Source organism: Rhyacophila brunnea, unplaced genomic scaffold (assembly GCF_057557595.1).
Source record: "Rhyacophila brunnea isolate RB1 unplaced genomic scaffold, BYU_Rbru_1.0 scaffold_13, whole genome shotgun sequence".
NCBI classification, from domain to species: domain Eukaryota; kingdom Metazoa; phylum Arthropoda; class Insecta; order Trichoptera; family Rhyacophilidae; genus Rhyacophila; species Rhyacophila brunnea.
This window is the reverse complement of record NW_028232785.1, coordinates 5,750,894-5,769,207: the sequence shown is the minus strand read 5'-3', so window position 1 is coordinate 5,769,207 and position 18,314 is coordinate 5,750,894. Positions and strand designations below refer to the sequence as shown.

The window sequence follows — 18,314 nt, the reverse complement described above, 5'->3', positions numbered from 1 at the left end:
TGGATTTTCCGTGTTTGTTAGGCTTTTTTCCTTGATTTTCGATTTGACATATTCCATTGTTTGTTTTTCCGCCGGAACTATGTCAATGAAATCACCTATCGCACTATAGCTTAACGGTAGTGCCTTTATTAAATATCTTATCTGCTCTTCTTGTTGAAGAGTACCACCTGCATTTACATATTCATTACAGGTTTTCTGGAAGTCTAAGAAGAAATCATCGACAGTTGCATAGTTTTTCATTTTAATTTCCTCGATTTTTGACCTGCAGATTATCTGCATCGGCGTTGATTTCGTTGAGTGTATTTCATCTAGTTTTTTCAGCATTGTCAATGTCGTGTCGCAGTTCTTGATAAATTCTAATTGGCTATCTGAAACTGCACTAATTAGAATGGTTTTGGCTTTTAAATCTAGTTTTTTCCATTCCGCATATTTTTCTGTTGTTTCCATTGTTCGGATTGCTGGCGCTTGACACTCGTTGTATTCTAGAATGTTCAGCAATCTGTATTTCCAGCTATTGTAATTCCTTCCTTCGAAGATTGGTATATTTACCTCTGTGATCTTCGTTAGATTTGCCATTTTCGTAATAATAATTTTATTTATTATTTATTTATTTTTCTTTTTTATTGAATTATTTTGCAGCCTTACGCCGCCACTGCGTTTCACTTAACCAAGCGGTCTGTTTTCTGATCCGCTGTGATCGCACTTTTATTATTGTCACCGGGAACCCGCGGTACAATTTACGGAGCACTGGTTTTACGTTTTTAAACCACGTTGCACTAGTTTTATATTTAAACCACGTTCTGCTACCATGTTGGGATAATGGATCGTTTAGAGGATGTTAAATTATGAACATGGTTTTCTTCATATGATTAACTTTATTATTATCATCATGAATAATAATATACAGAGTAAAAGATTACATTGATTTTGCGACCGTTACAATAGACCTTCGATTATACACTGATGTCACGCCGGACACTCAAGTGAACATTTAACTGTAATTAGTATTAATTAGTATTTAGCATTGACTGACAGCCAGTGCCGTAGTTAAACATATTTATAATATTCTTATATTATTACTTATAATATTTAGTTATGTTATTATATTAGACGGCTATATATATCAACAATTACGAAATTAAAGATTTTGATAAATATAAATTGAGATACCAACTTACGAAAACAATTTTATGTTAAAATCAATAATTATTATAAGTACGTTCCTAATCGGCTCTTTTTATTGACAAACGCACTATTGAATAATATGTTTAAAATGACTTTAATGATCAACATTTTGCTGACTCTCGTCGAAATGAATATGTATTATATTTATTGAGGTCAGTTATTCTGATATATTACAACACCAATGACATTATTTATGGACAACGCCCTCAATATAGTAGCTGGCAAGTAAATTCGCGCATAGCGACATTCGCACATGTATGGGTAGACGTCACGCAATTTCCATTATGCGATATCACGCATCGGGAATTTATAGCAATATCACTTTTACTGTAATGGCTTTAGAACAGTGTTTCTAGTATCAATGTTCATTTGAGAAAACCCATTCAACCGAACCATTTGGCAGACCGACAAAAAGCATCGGGAATTTATAGCAATATATTGCCTTTATTGTAATGGCGTTAGAACAAATTATGCCATTCGTCAGACCCGACAAAAAGTGTGTCTCAGTTTTTTTCTAGTTGCTTCGTCCATATTAATGTCATTGCAAAAAACGTATACATTTTCAACAGCTGGTGTCAACACACAGGTTTATACTTTAATAAATCAATTGTTGGACCGCTTGATAAAAAGATGGCAACACTATACGCAAGACCCATAGACTAAAATAATTTTTAACACGCAATCACTGATGCCACGTTTGACTCATTTCCGCTAAAAATACGCAAAATGGACGTGAAACGCGAACCTAGTGAATTGGATACTGGTGCTGAAGGCCAACATTGGTTTGATGTGCCAATAGTTCATTCAAACAACCCGATTGCAGCCGTCTATATAAAGCAGGAAATTGTCGACGACGCCATTTATACTTTTGAGGTTAGTTTTTCAATACATTTTAATGTTTGTAGTGGTTCATATTTACATATGACGTCGTTATGATTTGTTTATAGTGCCGCAGATGACCGCGAGACCATTTACCATGTTTTTTAGCGGAAACAGTTTATCCCGTGTATACAATTAGAAAACCTTTTCCTATCGCAAGATGTTTTTCGGTTCAGCGCATCTATTCTATACACAAAACTGTTTTCGGTTTTTAATACGTCAATTACATTGAGCTACTTTACGTGCTGTTTGTCGGCGAATTTAATAGCGGGCGATTCAGCTACTGTGATTGTGATGGTGACACACAAAACTTTCCATTCGCTGAGAAGCCACAAGCCAGCCACTATTTTGACATAACGTAGTTCGTTCTTTTTTACTAAGAGGTTGCTACTGCGCCCTACTGCTGTCTCACACTCCGGCGTGTAGCGTGTAAAGTTGACCGGCTTTCAACTTTTCTTCGTAGATCGTTTACAATCTGCTTGTTAGCTTGTTCAATGATGACAAATTCGCCAACAAGAAGCTCGGAAAGTAGCTCAATGTAATTGACGCATAAGACGATACATCAGTGAAACGGCAAATAATTTTCAACTATAGGCGCGACGAAATTTTGGACTCGCTGGCATTCGGAGAGAAAACGTCGAGCTGGGAACTCGTCAATTTGTTTCGTGATGGCGACAGGGGTATTAATTCTTAAATCGTGGAAAGATGACTAAAAACGTTACTTAAAAAAGAAAACATGTAAATGAATATATTATTATTGTTACTAATAGAACATACGTTAAAATGCCCACCACCACCCGTCATATATGCACGGCCGCTTTCTATGACACTTTAAACGTGTCTAGAAGAAGTGATTTTAAGTGCTCATTCCGTCCCGAGACAGAGCCGCACGGGACTGATGCTGCAACCATGCACCGTAGTGCTTAAAGAAGAAAGTTAAGAAAGATTTTTTTTGTTTTTTGGACTGGCTCCGCTGTCAGCTGACACCGCTGTTACTAATAGAACAATAAACAGAACATCAAATGGACGCATGTTAGATTTAACACTTATTGTAACAATAATTACAATAAGGCTAGCCGTCTGAACTGTCAAAACTGTTTATCTCACGCTTAAATTTATCACAGCCAAGAGAGGTGCTGTTAAAACATAGCACTTATTTGCACATAACAATTATAACTAACTTATTGCAATTGTTACAGTAAGTGTAAATCCTTGGATACTTTCCTTCCCTAGATAGCTGCCGAACCAGTCATGTGTATAGAATAGATGGGCAGTAATTATCAATTTAATACTTTGGACGCTGAAGACGCACCCGGCGCGTAATGACCAGGCGGCCGATCGATGTTATTGACGTGCATTTTAAAGGTGGCAATTAAAAAATCATTATCTAGTCAGCAGCGAATTGATATGTCCATATATTTCGATACATCATTATCACACACCAAGGTTAGGGTTGGGTTAAAAGAAAGAAGGTTATAAAAGGCCATGCGGTCATCTGCGTCTCCCAGTAGCGAAGGCTGGAGGTAGGCTGTTAAGATCGCCATACGTAGTTCACATTAAACTTGTATTTGTTTTTATTGAACTAACACTACAGTTTACAGATCGTCGGTCCCTATTAAAAAAGTCGGATTTGCAAAATGCTATTTTTCAGTACGAGCAATCAAAGATGTTTCATGAAATATCCTTTGTGACCTATTGCTTGCCATAATGAATAAAAATACGGGTTATAGAAACTTTTCTAAGCGTTTATAAAAACATCCGTCTGTCCGGTGAACATAGCAGCAACTGTCAGATCCGACGCATCTTGCTCACCCACGCTCAGCCAACAATGTCGGTTGGTAAGAACCGACATTGTTATTCGGACACTCTCGGTAGATTCGTCATTTTTAACTTGAGTATCTCAAAATTTTTCAAACAAACAAAAAAAACTGCGATTGTGGTATAAATGTTTAAATTACTTTTACGTAATAATCCGAAAATGACGAAATTTCAGATCCGACTTTTTTAATAGAGACCGACGAGATGGTGTTGGTTAATTTAGCAGCTTTGGTATACTTTGGGCGACGCGACAAATTTGTGCACTCTATTTCATTCATACTTATTTGTTTTTGTTGATGTAAGACTACATATTATTAGGTACACAAATTGTTGGTTCATTTTTTTTTTAATTCATTAAGCCCTTCCTAAACCAAATTATCATCGTCATCATCAGCCTGAATCTATTCACTGCTGAATGAAGGCCTCTTCAAGCTGCTTCCAATTCTCTCGGTCCTGTGCGTTACGCTGCCACGTACTTCCGCAGAACTTTATCATTTCATCAATCCAGCGGTCTCTAGGTCTACCTTGCGGACGTTTTGTATCTCTAGGATACCACTGCATGACTAAATTTGTCCAACGATTGACTCTTCTTCGAGCTATGTTTCCAGACCATCTCCATTTGAGTCTTTTAATGAACTCTATTACATCGTTAACCCTTGTCTGCTTCCTTATCCAATCATTCCTATTTTTGTCCTTTCGCGTTATGCCCAGCATGCACCTCTCCATACCACATTGTGCTACTTAAGTTTCTGGATCTTTCTTTTACTTAGGGTCCATAAAAAATATTATTCTGTCCCCGCACCAAACTCAGTTTTAATCGAGCGTACCACGAGGCCCTACGTCTGATGTCAGGCATCAGCAATTATTTACGCCCAGGAATTTGCTCTTAAGTGGGCTTTGACTGAGTTTAATGAACGATGTAATTTAATAAAAAGTACCATGGGAAAGATAGCCTCAAAAATAAATGAATTTAATGATATATATTATATAAGATACAAAAAATAAAACCTTAAATCGCAAATGATCGAAAACGTTCGCATTTTTTTAAGTGCAGTACAATGAATTTTCTGGCACCCTGGTCGGATGGCCCGATGAGCTCAACAACCGGTTACCATCTTAACAGATAATGGTGATCAATTATTTGACATTAAAGGGGTATTCAACACTTCATTATAGTGATTTAAATATATCATGTGCTACATTTATGTATGGTTGATTGGCTCCATTCCGATGCGGTGGAAGCAGACTAGAGGATGGGTCTATTATTTGGGCCCCGCATCAGTTGAAAAACGGCCTTATGGTGGAGAGGGTCCAAAATAAATTCTTGAAACTCCTTTACTTTCGGCTGTATGTATATTATCCATGGCTCATCCGACTTACTTTCTCTTAGGTATGCTTACATACTGTAGCTTAACTTTTCGAAGGATTTTGATTTAATTATATATTTTTTTCCGATTTATACGCGGCGTAAATGGAAACTCTGCATTTCTTGGCGGTGATGGCTTGTGTGTCTCTGTTAATTATTATCTTACGAATCGAGGGCATTCGTTGTTTTTGTCCCAAGGTGCATAACTAACATGCCATTAAGGTTCAAATAGACTATATGACGATCGGGCACATATATGCTAAGAGCGATTTAGTGTCTATGATCATATCTATGCCATTCCGACATATTATACATACATATTGTATGACAGCTATGTCATCGTATTTACACTCTGTGACACCCTGTGACACAGGACGCCAACATAAGAAATGGGTTTTTCGGCATTTATATGACCGATCGTTATAGAGTTAGTAATGCCAATGGAGAGGGCAATAACTGTTTTTAATCAAATCGCTTCGGATATTGATATATTCCTCTTATTTGAGGGTGAATTTAGGTGGCCGTTGTTTTATAAGTTTTTAAGATAGGGTTTATCAGTCTAGTTCACTCTGTGTGCTTCCGTGTACTTTAATTTTTTTTAATTTTATGATTGTATTATTTATAATTAACTATTTTTTTTATTCAACGAATAATTCACAAAATTTAATAATGTACAATTCTGATTATTGAACATACATAAATTTTGAAAATGACTTTCTGAGAAAATATATTATAACCAATAGAAAAAATCTTTTTTGAAAAAGTTAGCCACCCCGGCAGGGAATCGAACCCTGCATCTCCTGGGTTTACGCCCCGTCCGTCGCATTTACCTCTTTGCTACGCAGTGGCATTCGATTCCCTGCCGGGGTGGCTTACTTTTTTAAAAAAAGATTTCTTCTATTGGTTATAATATATTTTCTCAGAAAGTGTTTTTCAAAAATTGTATTATTTACACACATTCTTGTATTTTTATTTGAAAATTGTTAACACTTACTTTATGTCATGTCTTGAACACCTTTTTTTACCATTTGTCAAGTTCATTATAATATGTAAAATAAATAAATTTGATTTTGTAAAATAAATCAAACCGCCATGAAAATATACCACTTTATATGTGTGCTAAATAATATATAAAATATAATTACATATCGTACGTATTATAAATTATGCTTTTTTTTTGTTTCAGAACCCTCAAGCGAACCTTCCTGTTATAAAATCTGAGATTGATTCCCGACAAGCTGATTTCAAAAACGAGTTTGTTGAAGACCCAATACAGCAAATAAATTATGAAGATCCACAACCCGGCTGCTCATATTCGGAATACAGGCCAGTTGATCAGGTATTACTCTATAAAATATAACATTATAATTTAAACGCTGTCCCTACAATCATTGTCATCATCCACCGCCATCTTTATATTAATAAATCCTGAGCATAACTTTTTGCACAAGCAACGAGTGGTCCACTATTCAGCTGTCAAAATCAGATCCCAGATTTCTTGACATATTGATTCGCCCTTGCTAGTTTCAAATTAAATTATGAAAAATTTTCAAATCCAATATATTAACTATCAGTGTTATTTATAAATAATATACATTCCTGTTATTCATCAGTTATCAAAGGCAGACTAGTCCTTCACACAAAAACTGATGATAATATCAATTTCCAAAAAAAACGTAGCATTGATCTATGCATTACATTTGTAGAAAGTGTATTAATGGTAGTGTATTTTTTATCATTTGACTCATCTTTCCAAATCAAACCACTCTCTGTGTCAAGGCAGCTGGAAATATCGATTTGTAATAGCATTTTAATACTCATATTTTTATTAGCAGTGTATCCATATATTATGAATAGTGTAGGAATATTGATTCTATTATAGCAAAATTGATCTTCATGTTCTCTTATTATACTTATCACGCTTCTTGTGTAAATAAGCCCTGAAAAGGAAGGAAGAATACTCCAACAAATGAACACGACAGACGCGTCAGTATGAGCACTCTATAGACAATGACAGGCAATGACAGCTCATCCATAGACAACGGAAAAGGCGAAAAGTAGGACCAGTCGTGTAATGTATCGGCCTTCTTCTTCAGTGGGCAATGCGTCATCCAATGTTGTTGGTTATAATTTGTAATCAAAAGACGCAAACCAGAGATGACATTGTATATTATCTATGGAGCAAATTTTGGCAGGTGAACGTTTTTATTCAGATTCAGCTTAACCTCAAGAATATAAAAATTTTCCGGCCAAGTTCGATCCTAATAGGATCGAATGGGCCTCCACAGAGTGGGGGTTTGTATAATCTACCAGGAAAAGTGGAAAGTCGGCCAACTTAACACGCTACACACCGGCGTGTGGCTCTACTGCGTCTGCATAGTAGAGCGTAGTAGCAACCTCCCGGTAAAAAAACGAACTACGTTCTGTCAAAATAGTCGCTAGCTTGTTGGTTTCTCAGCGAATGGAAAGATTTGTGTGTCATCATCACAATCGCAGTAGCCGAATCGCCCGCTTTTAAATTCGCCAACAAACAGCTTGTAAAGTAGCTCAATGTCATTGACGCATTATGCAAAACTTTCCATTCGCTGAGAAACCAATGAGCTAGCGACTATTTTGACAGAACGTAGTTCGTTTTTTACCGGGAGGTCGCTACTATGCTCTACTGCGCAGACGCAGTAGGCCCACACGCCGGCGTGTAGCGTGTAAAGTTGACCGGCTTTCAACTTTTCTCGGTAGATTGTTTACAATCTGCTTGTTCGCTTGTCCGATGATTACACTGGGCGACTTTACAGGCAGATTGTAAATTCGCCAACAAGCAGCTCGTAAGTAGCTCAATGTCATTAACGCATTACAGTCTACCGTAGCAGATTTCATGAATTTGTAATGAGCCAAAACAACAGTAACATAAATTACAACATATCTTGTCAAAAATCATATTACTTATATTATTTGTTTCTTTTAGTTTATTTCTGCAAGCACCGTGTCAACGAATGACGTCAGTCGCAAATCGTCGTGGAAGATAACTGAACATCAAACATCTGAAGACTTACGTCTTGATGAAAAGGACATTAAAAATGAACTCAAGGAATATAATGAAAATTCTACACACATTCGTGCCATCTGCTGCACTGGTAAACGTTATGGATACCAATCTAACGTGACAAATACAGACAAATTAGTACCTGTTATAGAGTTAGAAAAATCTATTTTTTTTAAAGATAATTTTGTGTGCAGTACATGTTTTGATATTTTTGAATCATTACGCTTGCTGAAGATTCACAATTTGTCGCATAAAGCATCGTGTTCAGATACCGATGAGAGGTCATTTAAATGTGAAGAATGTAGCTTCTCATGTACACTGCTTAATGACATGATAATGCACAAAACTGCTCATTCTAAAGATAAGCTTTCTGATATGAAGCTAGATAAAATGTCCCAATCTAATAAGAAGCTACTTAAATGTGATCAATGTAATTATTCAAGTATTCGATCGTATGACATAAAAATACATAAAATGACGCATTCTCGTGAAAAGCCATTAAAATGTGAGGAATGCACATATTCTTGCGTTCTTCTAGCTCGCATGAAATTACATAAAATGTGTCATTCTGGTGAAAGGCCATTCAAATGCGATCAATGTGACTACGCATCTAAAACATCTACCCAAATGAAAGTTCACAAAATTACTCATACTGGTGATAGGCCATTCAAATGTGACACTTGTTCTTACTCATGCTCAGCATCTAACAAACTAAAGATTCACAAAATGACCCATGCTGGCGATCGGCCGCACAAGTGCGATAAATGCAGTTACTCTTGTATACAATCTCGAAATATGAAAAGACACAAAATGATTCATTCTGGTGAAAAGCCGTTCAAATGTGGTGAATGTAACTATTCATGTATAACGTCGACTCAAATAAAAATACATAAAATGAGTCATTCGGGTATGATGCCATTCAAATGCGTTGAATGTCCTTACGTATGCTCAACTTCTAGTTTATTAAATATACACAAAATGAATCACTCTGTTGATGAGTCACTTAAGTGTGATAAATGCGATTTTGCATGTATACGGTCTGTACACATGAAAACACACCAAATGACGCATACTGCTGATGAGCCGTTGAACTCTGAAGGATCTAACCCATGTGAAACACCTGAAAAAACCAAAATACACAATACTAATTCTGGTAAAATGATTTCCAAATGTGATGAATGTTTTTATTCGTGCTCAAGACCTAATGACTTGAAAAGACACAAATTGGCTCATCATGGTGAAAAGCCATTCAAATGCGATGAATGTAATTTTACATGTACGGAAAAAGGAAAACTTAAATCACACAAATTGTTGCATCCTGGTGAAAAGCCATTTAAATGCACTGAATGTGCGTACTCTTGTATAACCTTTGGTGACATGGAATTACACAAATCATCACATTCTGGTGAAAAGCCATTTAAATGTACTGAATGTGATTACTCATGTCTAACATTCGGTGAAATGAAATTACACAAAATGACCCATTCTGTTGATAAGCCATTTAAATGTGATGAATGTAATTTTTCATGTTTACGTAATTGGAAATTAAAATTACACAAAATGACTCATTCCGGTGAAAAGCCATTTAAATGTGATCAATGTAATTACTCGTGTATACAGTCAAGTTACCTGAAAACACACAAAATGATTCATTCAGGTGAAAAGCCATTCAAATGTGATCAATGTAGTTTTGCATGTATAACATCTGGTCACCTTAAATCACACAAAAAAGTGCAGCATAATAATTGAAATCCTTATTTTTTTTCTCATGTAAATTTTATTGATACTTCAAATAACAACGTTTTCTATGCCATACAAAATAATGTAATATAAATATTATGATAGATGATTGTATTTTACAACGTTTTTCTTAGCTCGTATTCTTATTTGTCCGGTAATTCTTTGTCCGGTACAAATCTTGCAATCAATTTTTAACTAACTTCTGACTAGCTACTTTTAGAATATATCAAAACACGATGCCAATGCATTTTTTAAACACTTAGCCAACTTTTAGTAGAATTGAATTCATTTTCAGTTAATTCTGTTTTGTATGAAAAGTTATTTCGACACCATTATTGGTTGCTAGGGATCTGGGAACCTAGCAACTAAATTATTAATATATACTTGCGTTACTATGGAAATCAATTCGACATGTCAAGTACAATTTTTTTTTAATTTAATTTTATATGGTTCAACAGCAAATTTAAAAACGTTGTATATAAAAAGTTCTTTTTATCTTGTAATTATTTAGTCTAAATTAACATATTGTATGATTTGTATATATAACAATATGCTCTTATTTCGCTTATAATCATAATTCATTTGTATTTGTTTACTAAGGACTTACTAGGTAAGGTTACTTAAATATCTTAAGACGTTGGTGGTAGTTGAAGAGAAGGAGATAGAAGGTCATTGTTGCGTAGATGTTTGAAGATGCAAGTTTTTTGTCGTTACAAGAGTACATTAAATACAATAATACTTTAATACAGAAGACAGCGTGAGATAATCACAGGTAATGATGTACTGGTGAGATCGATGTGATCAAGAGATGAAGTGGATCTATATTTATGAATTCGCGGAGTGAAAAACCCATGACAATAGTAGTGCGTCTCGTGACGACTCGATAAGTGAGTGAGGATTCATGCATCGCCCTTCCAATTTATACCAAAAACAGTACATATATTACAAGAGATATTGTCGCAATTAACAAATCATAACGGACCATACTGATCAAGGCGTGAACAAAAATGAACCATAAGTGCGAGTGAGTAAGCATTTGGCACGCTTATATCTCCGCACTATGCGTTAAAGTAAGATAGAATTTCTACAGCTGAACTAAACGTCGCTGGTAAAAATGGATTACACTGATTACATTCATTTAAATATTGCGAGCACGTCTTGCTGAAATGTTTGGTTTTTGTGTTAAATATAAAGTTAGAGGTAGTTATTTTTAGTTATTTTTATATAAGATTTATTGATAACTATGTTGTGTATAAATTTTGTTTCACAGTTAAGTCGATAGTAATAAAAGCGAGGTTCTACTGTGCGTTATACCTAAAGAACACGGCTTTATTTTGCCGAAAAATAGACTCCCTCTATGTATCATTAATTTGAGCTACTGATCTAGTTATTATTGAGGAAATGTCGACGATCAGTAACGCTCTATTGTTTTGTTTCGACAAAAAAAAACCTACATTAAAGTGTTTAACTCATTTAATGCTGAGTGGTATGATTGGTACAAGACCTGTCATAGTTTTTGCTCATGCATAAATTTAAAACAATTTGGTGTATAACGGTTATAGAAATGCCTACCATCACGTTCGATAGGAAATATCGAAGTACGTGATTTCATGATAGTTTTGTTGGAAAAGATACAGGTTAGATAAACACACATCATAATTACTGTAAACATGTTATTAGTAAAAGAGAGCAATTTATGCTTTTGTTCATCTAATCTAATGCGATCAGTCACAGCCTTGCATGTGTTGGGATGTCAATGATACTTGCAAAATTTGTCTAATTCGTCAAATAATAACCGCTTAAATAACTCATATCGCGATAAATTAAACTGACATCGCCTTCAGGTGATCTTATAACGAGGAGTAAATTGTTCCTAGTGTTTAAGATTTAGTAGTATGTAAGAATAGTGTAGTAAAAACTGTACTTCTATGGCCTAACCAAAATCCGAAATTTCAACTTTATGTCTGTGGATCGATAATTCTATACAAAAGGCGGCTATCGACGGTAGTTTATCATATTTATTGCTACAATAAGTAAGCAGTCACAACTGTCTTTTTCGCTCTAAAAGTTAACACAGCACTTTTTGACGGTTACATGTACATTGTACGTAAAACATTTCACAATGAGCTTATCGAAAAGAGATGACCGTATACTACACGGTCTCCAATTTTATTAGATTCAATATAACATATAATATTTTCATAGCTGATTTTGGCAAAATTCATGAATTCAAGAATGAAAACTTAACCTAACCTAACAAATAATCCAGTGTGTCGGCTATTTTCAAAATTTGTTTACTGCTGGCTTCCTGTAAAGTATAAACTGAGAAGAACCGTGTTTTATTTAGACATGAATAATTGTATGTCAGTGTGTACTATACGACCCAAAGAGTTGAAGTGTGATAAGGTGAACTGCTTACGTACAAGTTTCCGGACACGCTTTTTGACACTTATTGTAATAATTAACCACCCCAATACATAAATAATATAATAAATTACCGTCGATAACAGCCTTTTGTATTAGACTCGCTAATGCTAAAAGCGTTTTTATACATGGCTGTCATGTAGTTCGAACTTGTACGAATTCCTCAAATTTATAGAATATATATTATTATCATAAATTGTACTTAATATGCTGCATTATTCATTTTAAAATAAATGTTTCTACCGTAAGCTCGCTCTATTGATTATTGAATTCACCCACCCTAGCCATTCAAATTCAAATGTATTTATTGCAACGTTTTTATTAGCTTGTATTCTTGTTTGTCCAGTACAAATCTTGCAATCGATGTTTAACTATCTTTCCGACTAAATAGACATTTGAAACTTTTAGAATATATCAGAATACGATGTCAATGCATTCTTTTAATACATTTAGCCATCTTTGAGCAGAATTGAATTCATTTTCAGTTAATTCTGTTTTGTTTCGAAAGTTATTTCGGAAAAAATCCTTAAAAAGTAAAATACTATTATTGGTTGCTAAGGAGGTGGTCCTAGCATCTTAATTATTAATATGTATATACGTGCGTTACTATGGAAATCAAAATGAAATGTCAAAATGACATTTCAGTATTCTATATTTGTTTTTTATTTACTTCATATCAAGTACAACAGAAAATTTTAAAACGATGTATATAAAAAGTTCTTTTTATCTTGTAATTATGCTACATAATATTATAATGAACATAACAAATGAATTTTTATTTCAATTTCATTTCTTTTTTAACATATTGTGGACACTACAAATATACATATATAATACATATGATATAAAACATAACAAATTATATAATCGAAGCGTTTACGACATGACATAAAATAAACTGAAATTACAGGGTAACATGAGCAATAAAATAATAAAAACCAAAGTACATTGAAGCACACAGAGTGAACTGGGTTGATTGACCCAATCTTAAAAACTTATAAAACAACGTCCACCTCACGTAAGTAGAATATATCAATATCCGAAGCGATTTGATTGAACATAGTTATTGCCCTCCCAATTAGCATTATTAATGGCAGGTTAGTACTGCACCTTGTAAGAACAAACAACAAATGTCCTCGATTCCTAAGATAATTATAAGGGACACATTCCAAGACCAACAAGGATGGCAGAGTTTTCATTTACGCTGCGAATAAGTCGGAAAAAATATGTACCTAAATAAAGATCCCTATTAAATTTTAAACTACAATAACATGTAAGCATCAGTTGAGAAGGGTGGAGGTAGGCTGTTAAGATCCGCCATAAATAAGGCACAGTAAACTTTGCCAGTCATACGTATCGGTTTTCATTGAAATAAGACTACAATAAATTACAGACTGTGTTGGTAAGTTTTTAAATACAATTAAACCCTGTGAAACTAAGGCATAATAGATAATAATTAGTCAAAAAAACTCGTCTACTTATTGATACGGAGAAGAATGAATGGACTCACATGTATACTGGCAGGATTCTTCGTAAGCATCACTTCAATCGGGAGTGTGGACATCACGGGATTTAATTTATATAAAACACATCTTCGATTCAAAAACCTCCGCGCGGAGAATATATTTAATTACACTAAATTATACAGACATCATTAGGTAGATAATAGGTAACATTATCTATAAAATATATAAAATTATGCAATTAAATCATGCATAAATTTGGATAATATATGATATGGCTTAATGAATTTTAAAAAAATAACCAATCATCATCATCAGCCTATATCTATCCACTGCTGGATGAAGGCCTCTTCAAGCTGCTTCTACTTCTCTCGGTCCTGTGCATTATGTTACTACGTACTACTGCAGAACTTATCATTTCTTCGATCCAGCGGCCTCTAGGTCTACCTTGCGGACGTTTTGTACTTCTTGGATAACACTGGATGATTAGATTTGTTCCAACGATTGTCTCTTCTTCGAGCTATGTGTCCAGCACATCTCCATTTTAGGCTTTTATTGGAGAGGAGAAGCGCGTTTGATGGATATGGTAGGTAAATGGACGTCAATGAATCGAAGGTGGATGCGTGTTTGAGTAATGACCAATTTATTCCCTTGAACAATATTTGATACAAATTATTAGACAGTATATTTAAGATTGAATATTAATTTGACAATTTAAATTATGATGGCGTGTTTATGAGAAAAGTTTACTGATTCGACGATCAGAGATTCGACTGTAGGTCGGCACGAAATTACGAAGTATGATAACAGATTTATCGCGCCCCGAGCTTTTATATGAATTTGTAACAAAGGAAATCCACAACGGCTCGGTAGCGATGACCTGAGGCTATATGTCACTGTTTACTGCATGAACTGCACCGAGTTCACGTAAATGTGATCCGTCAGCATTTTCGAATTGCCTTTTACAATAATATGAAATATATAATCAAGCCATTCCTAAATACAAAGTTGCTGAGCGAGTATTACGAATAACTAAATTTTATCAAGAAAGCATTGTGTTATTATGAAATAGATGACGGGCACATACTGGGACGGGGTTACTGACCTCTGGTATGTGCTGTCAACCAGATTGTATGGATTATGTAACACGCCTTTCTTATCCACTAATTTACAAAGTAGCATACGTTATTCGGTACTTAAATAGATTATTATAACTTATATACTATGGTGAGATTTCATGGTAGGTACACCCACACTTTCAATAAAATCTATTACATCGTAAACCCTTGTCTGCTTTCTTATCCACTCATGTATTCTTAATCCAACAAAAATAAATAAATTTGATAAAAAGTGTACACAATTTTGTCGTATCGCCCACAATATATTAACACTATTATGATTCGGTTTAGGCAGGGTTTAAATAATTTTCAAAAACTAACCAACACCATCTGTAAATTGTAGTATTAGTTCAATAAAAACAAATACGTATGACTTACAAAGTTTAATATGCACTATTTATGCCGGATCTTAACAGCCCACCTCCACACTTCGCTACTCTGTAAGCATTCCTGAAATAAAGTCAATCGGATAGAGCCACGGATAATATCCATACAGCCGAAAGTAAAGGAGTCTCAAAAAATGTTAGTACATATTAAAAAAATATTATGCAGTGTTTACCACCAACAGGCCACATCCCACATGTATTTTAACGCATTTTGAGTGTCGCAGGACACGTATATTCGTATTGCCAGCGTGGTTACCGTGTGGAATCCAACGTAGGATTTTTTTTCGACCATGTCCGATCCTAATAGCATCATATGGGCCTCCACAGATTAGAGGTTTGTATTAACAGATTTTTTTTAACGAGAAATGGATGTCAGCCACTTGCTCAGCCAATTAGATTTATACTCTGACTCACACAAATTGAAAAACAATATGTGTACTTGCCAGACTCAGGATTCGAACCTGAGACCCACGGCGTGATAGTCCAACGCTTAAGCCGCGCGGCCCTAAAAATGTGGAAAAATACCAGACTAAAAAAAAAGTTTAATATTATGTCATCAGATAGGTGGATACCTACTTGTGTGTTTGATCAATCATTCAGCTGCAGCCCGAATTCATAACTATCGACTCGTGTGTGCGACATGACAAGTTATTATCGCCCGTTTCATGTCGTATACTATATAAACAGATATTCTGGAAGCCACTCGTAGAGCCTTAATTACATTGAGCTTCTTTACGAGCTGTTTGTTGGCTAATTTATAATCTGCCTGTAAATTCGCCCTGTGTAATCATCGAACAAGCTGACATTTCGATGATTACACTGGGCGACTTTACAGGCAGATTGTAAATTCGCCAATAAACAGCTCGTAAAGAAGCTCAATGTAATTGAGGCGTATGGACTCTTTTAACTCGCGAGTGACCAGTTGGCAACACCGCCAAAACCGAGAAAATCGATGTCTATGGTTCGAGATGAAACGTCAAAAATGAAATGTCAAACGAAATTATTATTTTTGTTGGTTATGTTTGTGTATAATACATAAATATTCGATTGATTTAGTATAATATGATATAGTAATATACGTAGAAAATAACATCACATAAATTTAATACAAAACCATACAATATTATAACACTGTAAAACATGATTTAACAAAATAAACACAGTACCTACATACCTTCAATAACAAATATTTTTATGTAGGTATTTATTCATTACAAACCGTTATAAATCATTAACATGATTGAACTCAAGGTAACATAGTACCTATTAAGTAACATTGCGAATAATATAATTTGGTATCTTTATTGTTTATAAATTGGTATTCCGTGTTCTTTCTGTGAGCGATACTCGTTCATTTTAACGTTTTGATTTTCACGGCCACTGTCACATACGAAACGAAATATCAAAATAAACGTGGAAATCGGGAAATAGGTACATGAATTTACGTCATTCGTCGAGCAAAAGAAAGGAGAAGTTTCAATTAGGTGATCTTAATTGAAATTAGGTAAGGTTATGTCCGTCTCAATATTATACCTAGGTACCTACGACTTTTTAATTCTCCATAGATCTAATATTATAAACGTCATGATGTGTCAAAATATAGCATACATCTTCTACGTCTTTGAGATTAATTTTAAGCTATACAACACCCATATTTATTTTATCGCACTGTAAACTCTTCACGCTTGTAGGTAATAACATTAAACTTACGATAAAATATACGATAATATACCTATATGGCGTGTTAATTTGTGAAAGATATCTCACAAGCTCTTTGTTTAACCGGAAATTATGTATAAAAATAATAGTGCATCACTGAGTGAAAAGGCATTTTGACATAAGTTAGCATAAGTAGGTATTTAATCTGTTTCGCGGACATAATTTCAGACGTCAGTATATTTCTGGGTTTGACATCTTTTACAATAATTGGGTGAATGATACAAATATATAGCAATGCTTTGGCGAAATATAAAATAATATTATTATGTACTTAATTATTATCGCGAGCCCAATAATAAAATAGGTACCAAGTATCCGTTCGCAGCTTAGCCTTTCACTTTTAACAGCTCAAAACTAAACTACCTACGTATCGGCGCGAGACATCAATGCGCATGCCCACAGACTAAAGTCGTATGGCCGACTCTGGTCTCGAGTAACCTTTGATATGGGCAATAATGTCGACACGGATTATGATTAATTCAGGTAGTGATAAGTTACAACATACCATAATATTTCGATAACCTACGTCTCGTTAGAGAATAACTAGGTACGATGTCCCACACGAGTCGTTAGTTACGAAATGCAGCCCCTGCGAGTTGGCGTCAAGTTTTATAGCACGGTTTGTCCAGGCTGCCATAATTAGTTCAAAATAAGTAGTTAGGTAGGCAACGAATTTATCACGGCACTAATGGCACGGCGCATCATCTTATAATATAATAAGTTTCACAATAGGTCATATTGTATTGTATCTTCGATATACCTATTCACACTTGATATATTAATATTTTGTAGTTGTGATCCTTATCGTCACAACTACAAAATAAAAGGAGATAACTGAGAAAGTGTCGACAGCTAGGTAGCTGGAGTAGAGTATAAAAGAACAGAGCATGAGACAAAGGCATGGGTTGCGTGCATCCTTTTCAAGCTGAACAAAATTACTTCCGTAACCTCGCAACTGACAACTGTAAAAGTTAAATTTGAATTACAAAAAGGAATTGCACGGCTGAAGGCACGTGCAATCTATGATTAAAGATGTACTTACTAAAGTCCTGGGCGCCACACGGTCTTGATACCGTGAAAGATTGTAATTATATAGCAGAGTGGAATAAAGGGGAAATAATAAATGAAAGAGCAAATTATGTACTTGACCAAACTATATTATAGCGAAAACAAGAA

At 34.8% G+C, this 18,314-nt stretch overlaps 1 protein-coding gene and 2 long non-coding RNA genes across 3 annotated transcripts in view; 1 reads left to right on the top strand and 2 right to left on the bottom strand.

The window, feature by feature from the left end:
- Nucleotides 1-18,314, bottom strand: part of LOC147076245 (RNA polymerase-associated protein CTR9 homolog) — a 578,712-nt gene that overhangs the window by 418,313 nt on the left and 142,085 nt on the right. The window lies entirely within an intron of this gene.
- Nucleotides 1,840-9,072, top strand: LOC147076251 (uncharacterized). Its single transcript, XR_015069573.1, has 3 exons — nt 1,840-2,058; nt 6,435-6,587; nt 8,211-9,072. It is a non-coding gene; the product is annotated as an uncharacterized LOC147076251 (long non-coding RNA).
- LOC147076250 (uncharacterized) lies at nt 14,388-17,479 on the bottom strand. The gene is made up of 3 exons (XR_015069504.1): nt 17,447-17,479; nt 15,412-15,471; nt 14,388-14,565 (listed from the first exon to the last, which is right to left on the bottom strand). It is a non-coding gene; the product is annotated as an uncharacterized LOC147076250 (long non-coding RNA).